At 39.4% G+C, this 14565-nt stretch overlaps 1 non-coding gene across 1 annotated transcript; it reads right to left on the bottom strand.

Annotated features, from left to right (window-relative positions):
- Nucleotides 1-4669: 4669 nt before the first annotated feature.
- On the bottom strand, nucleotides 4670-4776 carry LOC112753523 (small nucleolar RNA R71). The gene has a single exon (XR_003177908.1). It is a non-coding gene; the product is annotated as a small nucleolar RNA R71 (small nucleolar RNA).
- Nucleotides 4777-14565: the final 9789 nt, after the last annotated feature.

Genomic DNA, 14565 nt, shown 5'->3' with positions numbered 1-14565 from the left:
GCTCTACTGATTCTTATGGATTAATAATATCACTATTCTATTTCAATCTATGCTTGATTCTATTCTAAGATGTATCTTCGTTCTTCATCCAAATGGATTGGGAGTGTAACTTGACCGTTATCCTTATTCACATGGGTTCTTGCGAGTCCTTGACAGGATAGTATTGAACCACAAGCTTGATTATACATCTCTTAGACGGCTAATCTACAATTTCGTTGAGGACTTCTCGAGACATCAGTTCAGCCGAGGTACAGGGCGATTAGGGCCTTTGTGGTATAGGCTAGAACCAAAGAAGCAGCATTCTCTGGTCCGGAAGATCCGACCTTGTCTGTGGTATTTTGAATAGGATCACCAAGGAAATGGACTGCTAGAGCTCCACCCCCGCTCAGATTGGATGACCGCTGACCCGGCGTTTGATCTGAAGCAGAGGAGATTAATGATCGCTAACCCAGCATTAATCATTTACATCCTGCCATGGAAAGAATCAATCAGAAGTTGGAGTAGATGGTGAGAAAAGTTGATCCAGAAGGAAGAAGCATCTCCGAAGCCTCAACCGTTCTCATGCCATTGATTTCATACCTATCTAGTAACGTTTTATTTATTTATCTATTTTATGCGTTTTCTCGTGACAACTATATTTTCTATCCGCCTGACTAAGATCTGCAAGATAACCATTGCTTGCTCAAACCAACAATCTCTGTGGGATCGATCATCACTTATCTGAGGTATTACTTGGATGACCCGGTACACTTGCCGGTCTATCTGTGCAAAACTTACGGAGTCAGTTTTGTGCACCAATAATATGGCTTCCACTTCGGATGACATAAGATTTCAAAACCCAACCAATCTGAACAAACAGAAACCTAAAAGGTTTTGTAGATTATGCAATCGGAATGGTCACTTTCCCATTCAATGCTTCATAAGTGAAAGAATAATTGGAGATAAAATTTATAAGATTGTTGGTAAATATAATGGCTTGGGGCAAAGAAGATGGTTTGACATAAAAGGATCCAAAAAGATTTGGATACCTAAGGTCACTTAAGCTTTTTGTAGGTTTCCCTAGCATCTAAGAGAAAAGACAATATGTGGTATATGGATAGTGGATGCTTTAGCCATATGACCGAAAAGTCGACATTCTTCATCAAGCTTGATGAGTATGATGGTGGCTTTGTTACTTTTGGTGACAATAGAAAAGGAAAAATTGTGGCCATAGGTAAAGTAGGTAAGAACTTTTCTTCTTTCATAAATGATGTCTTGCTTGTTGATGGGTTGAAGCATAATCTTCTAAGCATTAGCTAACTTTTTTATCTTGGGTATTGGGTTATTTTTAGAAAATTGGATTGCTTAGTCATTTGTAAAAAATCTGGTGATGTACTGTTTGAGGCAAAAAGATGCAACAATGTGTAAGGACTTACTCTAGAGGATTTAAAAGATCAAAAAGTAATATGTTTTACCTCTATTGAATCTGAAAAATGACTTTGGCATAAGAAATTCAGACATGCAAGCATGTACCAAATTTCTAAACATTAATTTTGACAAAGATATTACTTGTGAAGCTTGTCAATTAGGCAAACAAGTAAAATCTTCTTTAAAAACCCAAAGATGGAATTTCTACTAAAAAGCCATTAGAAATGTTGCATATTGATCTTTTTGGTCCCACTATAACTCAAAGTTTAGGAGGTAAACACTACGGTTTGGTAGTGGTTGATGACTTTTCAAGATTGATGCCAGGGCATTTTAGCCAGTTTCACTGACCTTTTCTTTATTGTTTTAGGGTAGTTTCATGCACTTTCTTAGGAAATAAGCAAGTTTTGGGTAAATAATCACTTACATCTTGATTCAAGCAAACATTGTGAATTTTATATGGTTTTATGAGAATTATGCATGAATTGAATGATAAAATGAATGATGCATGATCTCATGGGTTAGAACCTAGCTTTGATGCACTTTATTTACTTGATTTCAGGACAAAGGAAGCAAGGAAGATGCCACGTTAATAGCCACGTTAGTCTAACTAACGTGACCATTAACGTGAAATGGGAGCTAGCTTGCAACGTTAATGAGAAAAGTGATCGCCAATAACGCCTTCGTGAGCCATCATAGCCCACGTTAGTTGCCACGTTAACTACGTTAACGTGGAAGCTAACGTGGAAGAGGAGTAAAGCTCCAACGTTAGTGGTAAAAGTGAATGCCACTAACGTTGGAAAAAGGGGCACACCTAGCCACGTTAAGAGTCACGTTAAGTACATTAACGTGAGCTCTAATGTGGAAGGAACAAAGAAGTGCCAACGTTAGTGACACTCACCTTTGTCACTAACGTTGGACTAAGCCACTATTAGCCACGTTAGTTGCCACGTTAATTGCATTAACGTGGAGGAAAAGAATAATAAGCCAACGTTAGTGACACTCAGCTTTGTCACTAACGTTGGAGATGGCTATCACTACCAAGTTAGAAGTCACGTTAACCTAAGTAACGTGAACTCTAACGTGGGAAGAAAGGTGTTTGGAGCGTTAGTGACAAAGGTGAGTGTCACTAACGCTCTCGAGGCTAAGGCATGCCCGCGTTAAGAGCCATGTTAGTTATACTAACGTGGACTCTAACGTGAGAAAAGGGGGTTAAGAGCAACGTTGGTTAAAAAGGTAAACCCCAATAACGTTCACGAAGGATCAAGAGGCAACGTTAGTGGTCACGTTAGTGCCACTAACGTTGAAGTTAACGTGAACCATCTTGGGCTAGAAACATTAGTGAAAAAGGTGATTGTCACTAACGTTCTCAAACCCACATTTTCACTTAAATGTTAACAGCACTAACGTCCTAGCTAAAATCCATGCCTACTTTACACTTTCTCTGCAAGTAAAGCTGAGCCCACTGAAGACTCCAAACTGCTTCAACTCAAGATCCAAAGGCCCATATCCAAGACTTGAAGAGCCAACTAGAAAAGCAGAAGAGTAGTATTTATAGGAGTAATTTTAAACTAGAGAAAGCTTTTTGGGATTGGGAGAACTACTCTCTGTATAATTTTACTTTCTCTGCAACTTCTAGTTTTACTTTCAGAATGCATTCTCCATCTTTGTTTTCTATTCTCAGAGCTATGAACAACTAAACCCCTTTCATTGGGTTAGGGAGCTCAGTTGTAATTTGATGGATCAATAATAGTTTTCATTATTCTTCCTCTTTCTTTTCTCTTGATTTTACTAGAAAGCTTTCAATCTTCATCCAATTGGGTAGTTATCTTGGAAAAGAAACTATTCATACTTGGATCTCTTCGGAACCTTGGAAGAGGAATGAAGAGATCATGCTAGAAATGCTTTCTCATGTTGGACCAAATTGGGGTTTGGATGGATATAGTGACATATAATCCTACCAATACTTTGATTTGGAAATACATGTGGTATAATCAGTGACCATACTTCATCTCTTCTTATGAGCAATTAGACCAAGGAATTGGCTATTGATCAAGATTTGAGAGATTGAATTACCAAGGAATTGGAATTCAATCACTTAAGATTGCCAAGGAGATCAATGAATGTATTGATTGAGGAAGAAATGAAAATGAACTTGATTCGGAGAATGCAACATCTCCTAAACCCAATGACTTCCCCATTTCTGATCTCACCCATTCTCTTTAATTTCTGCAATTTAATTTTATGCTCATCCTCCAAAATCCCCATTTAACATTCTGTAATTTACTTTCCGCCATTTACATTCATCTCTTTATTTCTAGTATTTACATTTTCTGCTATTTACTTTCCCGCCATTTAATTTCCTACAACTCTCACATTGAATTCTGCTTAGCTCAACTAGAACGTTCCTCTAATTAAAGTTGACTGACCAATCAATCCCTGTGGGATTCGACCTCACTCTATTATGAGTTTTTACTTGACGACAATTCGGTATACTTGCCGAGGGAAATTGTTGAGAGACAAGTTTCTGTGCATCAAGTTTATGGCGCCGTTGCCGGGGATTGATTTTGTATCAACAATGATTAAATTGGTGGATAACTAGATTGAGCATTTTTTTAATTTTGTTTGATTTCATTTGAGTAATTCACTTTCAGTTTAGCTATTTTCTTCCTTTTTCCCTACCTTTTTCTTAGTTGTTTACAATTCAGTTCACTAACCCACTAACTGTTTGATATATTGCATCACTCACACTAACAGCAATTCTAACAAGAATACTCTCTGCATCTACTCCCTTCTTACTTTTGCTTTGTTGGTTGTATGACAGGTAGAAGAAGTGGGGCTTCAACTTCCTTTGATTCTGAACCTGAGAGGACCTTCCTTAGATTAAGGAGGGAAGCAAAAGGAAAGAGAGTAGTTGGTACGGAGGAAGAAGAGGAGTATTTTGAACCAGACATGGATGAGAATATGGAGAACCATCATGAAGAAGAAGCTCACAACCATGGCAGAGAAGGCCTAGTGCATCATGCTGGGTAAGAAAGAAGAGTTATGGGATCCTACAACAATCCAAACCCAGGAAACTGTGGAAGTAGCATCCAAAAGCCAACCATACAAGCCAATAACTTTGAACTTAAGCCACATCTCATCATCCTTGTTCAGAACAACTGTTCGTTCGGAGGGGGTGTCCAAGAAGACCCCAAGCTTAACAACCTGGGAAGATGTGGTGAACAAATTCTTGGCGAGATTCTATCCTCCTCAAAGAATCAACAGGCTGAGAGCTGAGGTTCAAACTTTCAGGCAACAAGATGGTGAGACTCTCTACGAAGCATGGGAGAGGTTTAAGGATCTGACAAGAAGGTGCCCACCAGATATGTTCAATGAATGGGTACAGCTACACATTTTTTATGAAAGCCTTTCTTATGAATCAAAGAAGGCAGTAGACCACTCATCCGGGGGATCTCTGAACAAGAAGAAAACCATTGAAGAAGCCATAGATGTCATTGAGACTGTAGCCGAGAATGACTACTTCTATGCCTCTAAAAGGGGCAACACTAGAGGAGTAATGGAGCTAAACAATGTGGATGCACTGCTGGCCCAGAACAAGCTGATTACCAAGCAGCTGGCTGACCTTACCCAGAAGATGGAGAGGAACTAAGTAACAGCTGATGTAGCGGAAAACGATCCGACACAAAACTCACCGGCAAGTGCACCGGGTCGCATCAAGTAACAATAACTCACGGGAGTGAGGTCGATCCCACAGGGATTGAAGGATTGAGCAATTTTAGTTTAGTGGTTGATTTAGTCAAGCGAATCAAGATTTGGTTGAGAGATTTGTGAATTACAGAATTTAAATTGCATAGAAAGTAAAGGGAATGGGTAAATTGCATGAAATTAAAGAGAACTGAAATTTAAAGTGCTGAATCTTAAAGAACAAGAAATTAAATGGCAGAAACTTAGAACGCAAGAAATGTAAATTGCAGAATCTTAAAGTGTAAGAAATGTAAATGGCTTGAATTGTAAAGGGAATTGGAAATTGGATTTGCAGAAATTAAACAAGGAAAAGTAAAATTGCAACAAACAGAGAAATAGAAGAAGACTTGGATTGAATCGGATCTAAAAACAGAATTGTAAATGAGCATGAAAAGCGTTAAATAGAGAAAGTAAAATGAGAATTTAGATCTCAGGACTCAAGAGACTAGATAACCAAGTCTAGATCTCAATGCCTTCCTAGATCCAACAAGAGTAATTGCAAAGGAAATGTAAATTGCAGAGAAAGTAGATGAGAGAGCAAGTAACAGAAACTGAAATTCAATTAAGCAGAAAATTTAAACAAGATCCCAAGGTGAGATTGAAACAGAAGTTCTTCAATTCTCCAACCCAAGATCCAAGACAATTGTAATTGAAATTGAAAGCAAGAAAACTAAGAGGAAGGGAATTCAATTCTCCTTCCCCGAGACTTAGAAATTAAAATTCACTCAATACCCAAAAGCTCTCCGAAAACTCTCTATGAAAACTAAAAGGGAAAGCTCCCCGAAAAACTTAAATCCTATGCTATTTATACACTTTCTTCAAATGGTCTTCAAGCCTTCAATTGGTCCTTTGCTCTTGATGGAATTGGGTTGATAGAGGCCTTGGTTGATTGCTCTTGGAGTTTGGAGAAAAACCGAATTGAACCGGGTTTGGAATCATGAAAGCTTGAGTAAAAGTTTGAGGCAAACTTTTACTCCAACTTTTCACATCAGCCACCCTCTTTTGCTGATACCAACGTTGGGGCAAAAGTTAGGGGTCAAACTTTTGCTCTAACGTTGGCCTCCCCTTGCACACTCATGGCGCCAACGTTTGCCAAAAAGTTAGAGGCAAACGTTGGCGCAAACTTTTGCTCTCCAGGGTGTGTTGTTCATGCGCCAACGTTTGCCAAAAAGTTTGAGGCTAACGTTGGCGCAAACTTTTGCTCTCCAGGGTGTTGATTTGTGATGCCAAAAGTTTGCCAAAAAGTTTTAGGCAAACTTTTGCTCCAGCTTTTTGCCCAAAAGTTTGCACAAAAGTTTGAGGCAAACTTTTGGTCCAACTTTTTGCTCCCTGGTTCATTTTCACTTATTCCAAAAGTTTGAGCTAAAGTTTGAGGCAAACTTTTGCTCAAACTTTTTGTCCTCTCTTCCTCCTAGCCATTCCTCCTTGCTTCAACCTTTCTTCCAGCTTTCTTCACCTATCATTAATCAACCAAACACATCAAAGCTGTGCTCAAAATCATGAGATATTCATTCTTTCATAATATGTGACAATTATAGCATAAAACCTCATGAAATTGCATTAATTCATACATGGTTGATTAAATCAAAGGAAACATGAAAATCTACCCAATTGGCTTGCTTATGGCTCAAGAAAGTGCATAATTCAATTGAAAACAAAAGAAAAAGGCTAGTGAAACTAGGCTAAGATGACTTGTCATCACAACACCAAACTTAAAGCTTGCTTGTCCCCAAGCAAGAAATGATTTATGCTCCAGGGTTCTTTCAATTAAGACGGATTGAAGAACAACTTGTAAAGTCCTGTGAGTGAAGTGATCAAGTAACAGTGGGGTGAACTCTAAATTATATACTCATACAAGGGCTTCAGTGCTTACTAGTCCCTACATCTTGGGAGTCTTAGGTCTTAGGATTTTCATCCAAATGGTATCATGGAGATCTCTTTATATGTAGTCACCTTGAAGCAGCTTATAGTTTCTGTGCTTTGGCCTTGACTCTAAGTGTCATGTCTCAAAGCGGCTCTTTAGATAAGCTTTCAATCAATACTCCTAAACCAGTTGGTTTTAAGGTATTAGGTGTTGAAGCACCCCTAAGGATTTACTTGCTCAAGCCTCTTTCTTTGACACAACTCAACCACAAGCATTTACTAGGCTAACAACTCTTTGAGTCATTGTTTCTTCTTTCTTTTCTGCCTAGTAATTGATGCTCAGAGCCTTGGGCCATGTTCTTTTTTTTTTGTATTTTCTTTATTTTCTTTTGTTTTGTTTGCTGCTTCTTGGAAAAATGGATTTTTGAGAATCTCCACAATACTTCTTTGAACTTCATGTCCTGCCTATGAGCTCCCATGCAAGTTTTCACAAGCATGCAACCTCAATACACAATCATACAACTAGAACCACCACTTCTCCTAATCTTTTGCTTTCCTCAAAAATTGTTTAATTCCTCAATCCTTCTTTTCAAAGAACTTTCATGTGATGCAATTCTTGAATCATTGAGTACAAACAAGTTTTGAAGAGAATAATGTTGTGAATAATCAAGCATCTTGCTTATTGAATTACAGAAAAACTATGCTATGCAGACAGATAATCAGGGAAACAAAACCACTCTCAATCATAGCAGTGTTTGATGTAAGATAATCACTTAACAATACAACCTTTTGGAGTTTACTTGCTCTACTCCTCATCATCATCATCACTGATCCACACATTCCTCTTTCATCTCTTTGGTTGATGATGCTTAATCCTTCCAAAAGCTTGTACGATGCTCTGCAATGATATTGAAAGTTGCTTGTTCCCCAAGCACTTGAAAAATGGTTAGCATGCATGATTTATTTGTAGGCCTTTGAACTTACTTTGGTGTGGGAACACCAAACTTAGTACCTTGCCAATGGTTTTCATGCATCAAATTAACCATGTGTGATAATTTTTTTCTCTTCTTTTTTTTTTTTCAAAAGTGACAAAACTGGAAACTAAAGAATAGCAAAATAGTTAACTAGTTTATCTAGCTGCTTGAAGCTAGCATTATGCAGAAAGTGAGAATGCATTTCATGATGAGATTTTGGTGGAACACCAAACTTAGAATCCTTCATTCTCCCTTAGAATGTTTTGGTGTGCAACACCAAACTTAGCTTCTTACAATATAGATAAAATTAATTAACCTTTTTATTAAAATAGCTATGAAAAGAAAACTACCTCAGGTTGGGTTGCCTCCCAACAAGCGCTCTTTTATTGTCACTACCTTGACATCCTTCATTCTTTGATCATGGAAGTTGAGGCTTCTGTTGCCTTAGGTTTCCTCCTCTTGCTATGGGCTTCCTTCCCTCTGTTTCTCTTTCCATAGCCTTCTTACTTTCCTCCATGACTCCCTTCTCTTTCAACCCAGCATCCTTTTCATGGCTCTTTGGGTTCAGAGTCCCCTTCTTCTCACCCAATTCAGCAAGGTTTTGAACCAGTTGTTCCATCTGCCTTTCAAGTCTTCTGAGTGAGGTCTCTTGGTTCTTGCTTATCATCTCTTGATGTTTCTTTATTTCTTCCTGCTCTATTGCCATCATTTCTTGAATTTTCATGAACCTCTCCATCAGCATTTCTAGAATATAGATTCTTTGAAAGGTTGGAAGTGGTTGTGGCTGTGTCAGTTGTGGTGGTCGACGAAGGTCATTTTGGGCGAATGGTGAGGTAGGACGGGGTTGGAAGTGTGTGTGATTGTTGTTGTGGGGTGTGTTTTATGTTGATTTTTGAAGCTGGGATTGTTGCAGTTGAAGTCCCTTGGTCTTTGGTTTTGGTTCTCAACCCCCCTCCCATTAGAATGAGTTCTCCAAGGTGGATTGTACACATCATTCTGAGGCCTGTGTTGGAGCACGCTAGAGTGATTGCTTGGAGATTGTAGTTGCTCATAACTTTGTTGCTCATGGTTAATGACCCCAAAACTGTGTTCAGCTTGATTACACCCATATGAGCTTTGAGTCAGGTTGTATGTATGTACTACAGCATGTCTCAACTCAGTGATTCTTCTGGCCATCATGTCTAGTTGTTGTAGAGTCTGCTGATGCATCTGCTTGTTTTGGCTTATGACTGCACGAGCACCTTCAATCTCTTTCTCTTGTGTGACTGGATGCACTTCTGCCTCTGGCTTAACAACTCTCTGTGATGGGTTCAACTTGACTAGGAGTTCACTCATTAGTTCTTCCCATCCGATAATGCTTCCTTGTGGAAAAGCTTCAAACCATTGGGCAACATCATTCATGGCTATGGATAGTTGCTTCGAACTATGAGTTACATTATCATCCAAGGTGGGGATATTACTCTCATGATTGCTAGAATTTGTTGAGTTCCCCTCCATGATCTGCACAGTCACAAACAATTCAAGTGATGATTGAATATTTTCAAGCTCAGAATGTGATTCAGAAGGTTAGCTGGCACCAAGTATCAAACAGTTGATGGACTTGGGAGATTCGTGGCAGAAATTGCTTCTCTTGTGTAAGCAAGAGCATTGCATAGAGCCAGAAATTTCTAGGAAAACTTCACTTTGTTGCTAAAGCAAAGTTTCAGTTATCTCAGGTAAAAATTCAAACAGTTAGTGGGTTAATCAAAAATTAGAGAAACATGAAATAAAAATGCTAGATCTAGATCACCACCTCACTTAATCATTGTCAATCTAATCAATCCCCAGCAACGGCACCAAAAATTTGATGTAGCGGAAAACGATCCGACACAAAACTCACCGGCAAGTGCACCGGGTCGCATCAAGTAACAATAACTCACGGGAGTGAGGTCGATCCCACAGGGATTGAAGGATTGAGCAATTTTAGTTTAGTGGTTGATTTAGTCAAGCGAATCAAGATTTGGTTGAGAGATTTGTGAATTGCAGAATTTAAATTGCATAGAAAGTAAAGGGAATGGGTAAATTGCATGAAATTAAAGAGAACTGAAATTTAAAGTGCTGAATCTTAAAGAACAAGAAATTAAATGGCAGAAACTTAGAACGCAAGAAATGTAAATTGCAGAATCTTAAAGTGTAAGAAATGTAAATGGCTTGAATTGTAAAGGGAATTGGGAATTGGATTTGCAGAAATTAAACAAGGAAAAGTAAAATTGCAACAAACAGAGAAATAGAAGAAGACTTGGATTGAATCAGATCTAAAAACAGAATTGTAAATGAGCATGAAAAGCGTTAAACAGAGAAAGTAAAATGAGAATTTAGATCTCAGGACTCAAGAGACTAGATAACCAAGTCTAGATCTCAATACCTTCCTAGATCCAACAAGAGTAATTGCAAAGGAAATGTAAATTGCAGAGAAAGTAGATGAGAGAGCAAGTAACAGAAACTGAAATTCAATTAAGCAGAAAATTTAAACAAGATCCCAAGGTGAGATTGAAACAGAAGTTCTTCAATTCTCCAACCCAAGATCCAAGACAATTGTAATTGAAATTGAAAGCAAGAAAACTAAGAGGAAGGGAATTCAATTCTCCTTCCCCGAGACTTAGAAATTAAAATTCACTCAATACCCAAAAGCTCTCCGAAAACTCTCTATGAAAACTAAAAGGGAAAGCTCCCCGAAAAACTTAAATCCTATGCTATTTATACACTTTCTTCAAATGGTCTTCAAGCCTTCAATTGGGCCTTTGCTCTTGATAGAATTGGGTTGATAGAGGCCTTGGTTGATTGCTCTTGGAGTTTGGAGAAGAACCGAATTGAACCGGGTTTGGAGTCATGAAAACTTGAGTAAAAGTTTGAGTAAAAGTTTGAGGCAAACTTTTACTCCAACTTTTCACATCAGCCACCCTCTTTTGCTGATACCAACGTTGGGGCAAAAGTTAGGGGTCAAACTTTTGCTCCAACGTTGGCCTCCCCTTGCACACTCATGGCACCAACGTTTGCCAAAAAGTTAGAGGCAAACGTTGGCGCAAACTTTTGCTCTCCAGGGTGTGTTGTTCATGCGCCAACGTTTGCCAAAAAGTTTGAGGCTAACGTTGGCGCAAACTTTTGCTCTCCAGGGTGTTGATTTGTGATGCCAAAAGTTTGCCAAAAAGTTTGAGGCAAACTTTTGCTCCAGCTTTTTGGCCAAAAGTTTGCACAAAAGTTTGAGGCAAACTTTTGGTCCAGCTTTTTGCTCCCTGGTTCATTTTCACTTATTCCAAAAGTTTGAGCTAAAGTTTGAGGCAAACTTTTGCTCAAACTTTTTGTCCTCTCTTCCTCCTAGCCATTCCTCCTTGCGTCAACCTTTCTTCCAGCTTTCTTCACCTATCATTAATCAACCAAACACATCAAAGCTATGCTCAAAATCATGAGATATTCATTCTTTCATAATATGTGACAATTATAGCATAAAACCTCATGAAATTGCATTAATTCATACATGGTTGATTAAATCAAAGGAAACGTGAAAATCTACCCAATTGGCTTGCTTATGGCTCAAGAAAGTGCATAATTCAATTGAAAATAAAAGAAAAAGGCTAGTGAAACTAGGCTAAGATGACTTGTCATCAGCAGCAATCACCACCTCATCAGTAACTCAAGAAGGAGTAAATGCAGAGGCAGAGGGTGATCAGGAACAAGCCAACTACATTGGAAACTCACTCAGGCAGGTACATGATCCATACTCCAAGACTTACAATCCTGGTTGGAGGAACCACCCAAACTTTGGGTAGGGAAACCAACAAGACCAAGGCCAAGATCAGAGACGTCACAACCCCAACAACAATGCGGGTCACCAACATTCCACACAGAGATCATATCAACACCTACCTAATAACACACCTCAACATCCATACCAAAGCCAGAATGGCCCTTCTCATCACTCCAACTCCAACCCACCATCATCCGAGGACAGACTCTCAAGGATTGAGACTCTACTTGAAGGCATATACAAAGAGATTCAAGATAACAAGGTGTTCAAAGAGGAGGTGTGAGCTAATCTCAAAAACCAGGGAGACACCATTCAGAGGCTAGAATTTCAAGTAGGATACCTCTCTGAGAAGATTCCCAAACCCACTGACAGCTTCCCAAATGACACAGAGAAAAACCCGAGAGGTGAAGCAAAGAAAGTAAGATGGGAAGACTGCAAGATAGTCACTACAAGTGATAAAGGGACTGAGAAAGAGCCGAACAAACCATTAGAACAACCTAGAGATATATCAGCAGAGAAACAGGAAGAGGGTCACCAAGAAACCAAAATTACACAGAAGGAGCTGCTGAGGCTCTATGCACCTTTTCCCCAAAGACTCAAGGGTGGTGTAGAAAAGAGAATATACTCAAAGTTCCTTGGCATATTTGCATCTCTCCATGTGAACATACCATTCATCAAGGCTCTCCAACAAATGCCCTCATACATTAAGTATATGAAAGAGTTGCTGACCAGGAAAAGCTCACTCAAGGGAGGGCAAATAATAGTGATGAATAAGGAGTGCAGTGCTCTCATTCAACCAGAGTTGCCTACAAAAAGGAAGGACCCAAGGAGTTTTCACATCCCCTGTGCCATAGGAGAAACAATGTTTGACAAAGGACTCTGTGACCTGGGAGCAAGCATCAACTTAATGCCTTTATCCCTTATGAAGAAGCTGCAGATCAAGGAGCTAATGCCCACAGACGTAGTCATCAGGCTGGCTGACAAAACTCAAAAACAAGCAGTGGGAGTGGTCGAAAACGTGTTGGTAAAGGTTGGGAACTACTTCCTTCCTACAGACTTTGTCATATTGGAAATGAAAGAGAGTCACCTTCACCCAATCATATTGGGAAGACCATTCCTAGCTACAGCCAGAGCACTCATAGATGTGGAGCGAGGAGAGCTAATATTGAGGATACATGATGAACAACTCGCATTCAATGTCTTCAAACCCTCACAAGAAGCAAATCAGAAAAGCAAGGAACCAAGGAAAGAGCACGACAAAGCACTGGTGGAAGAAACAAGCATTGAAGCACAGGGAATCCCTTTGGTTGATGAACAAGATAATCAGCAGATGTCACAGCTCAAGAAAAATCAGGAGGAACCTAAACCACCGGAGTCATATGAGACCAGCAACAAAATCTCCTTAAAAGAAGAGGCCACAAAGAGCAAGGCAACATCAAAAGGAACAAAGAAGAAGGCACCAAGGGGATGGAGGAACAAGAAGATCCCTACAGAGGATTTCTCTCCAGGGGATAAAGTGATCTCAGCTTATTTCCTAGTTATCCCACCTCATCTCCCCACCATCCCATCTCAGCTACCTAAAGTTTTCACCATCAACAGGATTCTCTCTTTAGAACATGTGGAGATTCTCGATGAAGCCAATGGAGATAGATTTACTGCGAGAGGGGATGATCATTTACTGCGAGAGGGGATGATCTGAAGCATTACCAACCATCCTGACAAAGGCAGAACGTCAAGCTAGTGACGCTAAAGAAGCGCTTCATGGGAGGCAACCCATGTTTTATATGCTTTTAAAAGTATTCAATAATGCAAGTTTCATGAAGTCCAAATCAACTTTGACATACACTTGACTAAATCTTTCCTTTTTGCAACACATAGTGAAGAACAAGTTTGGTATTCAAGGCACACTAAGAGAACATGAATGCAATTCATATCATGTCACTCTTAGAACCTTGAACAATTCCTCTTACACCGCATGGCCACAAACTAAGTTTGGTGTCACCAATGTTGCATATATGGACAATCAATTAGTCAGTAGGTTTGTACTCATGAATAGTACTTAGTTAGTTAACAACAAAAAATTTTAAAAAGTAGTTACTCTTTCTTTTCTTTTAAATTTTGCCGCCACTTCCCACAATTTCATTAATCACATCCCTTTATTTGTAGGAGAATTGATGGGACAATTGAAGGAGGAGGTTTCGGCCACTTCAAAAGAAGGGGACTATACACATGTCTCAAGGGGGAATGCATTGGGAAATGTTGCCATGCAACATTGGAAGAAGAACACGCTTGGAAACTGAACTAACCCCATCATAAAGTTGATGATCCTTGTGCTCATCCCATGCTAAACCCCATCCGTCCATCATACACCCACTCCATCAATCCACACCTTTCATTCACTCACCCCTTCCCTATATAAGCGGTTCTCATTCTATACTCCCTTTCACATTCCAATTTCCATCCTTTACACTTCCCACTTTTGGCACCCAACTCCTCTTACCCCACCTTAACCGGCCGAATAATTCTCAACACCTTCACATCTCAAAAGTCACTTATGGCATCATCAAGTTCCAAGAGGCAAAAGAGGAAGGAACCAGTGGAGAGCATCCCTTTCGATGAAGGGAGATTCAAAATTGCATTCCATGAACTTGAATTTGAACGGATAAAGCTCAAAAAGATATTGCCTGAGTTAACATTCCAGTTCAATGAGGATGAGTGCCCACAAATTCAAGAGAAGATTGAACAAAGGGGTTGGCAAAGGCTCACGAACCCAGAAGCAAAGATAAATGCAAA

Source organism: Arachis hypogaea, chromosome 15 (genome assembly GCF_003086295.3).
Source record: "Arachis hypogaea cultivar Tifrunner chromosome 15, arahy.Tifrunner.gnm2.J5K5, whole genome shotgun sequence".
Lineage (NCBI taxonomy): Eukaryota > Viridiplantae > Streptophyta > Magnoliopsida > Fabales > Fabaceae > Arachis > Arachis hypogaea.
The sequence above is the reverse complement of the archived record's forward strand: the minus strand, read 5'-3'. Positions and strand labels throughout refer to the sequence as shown.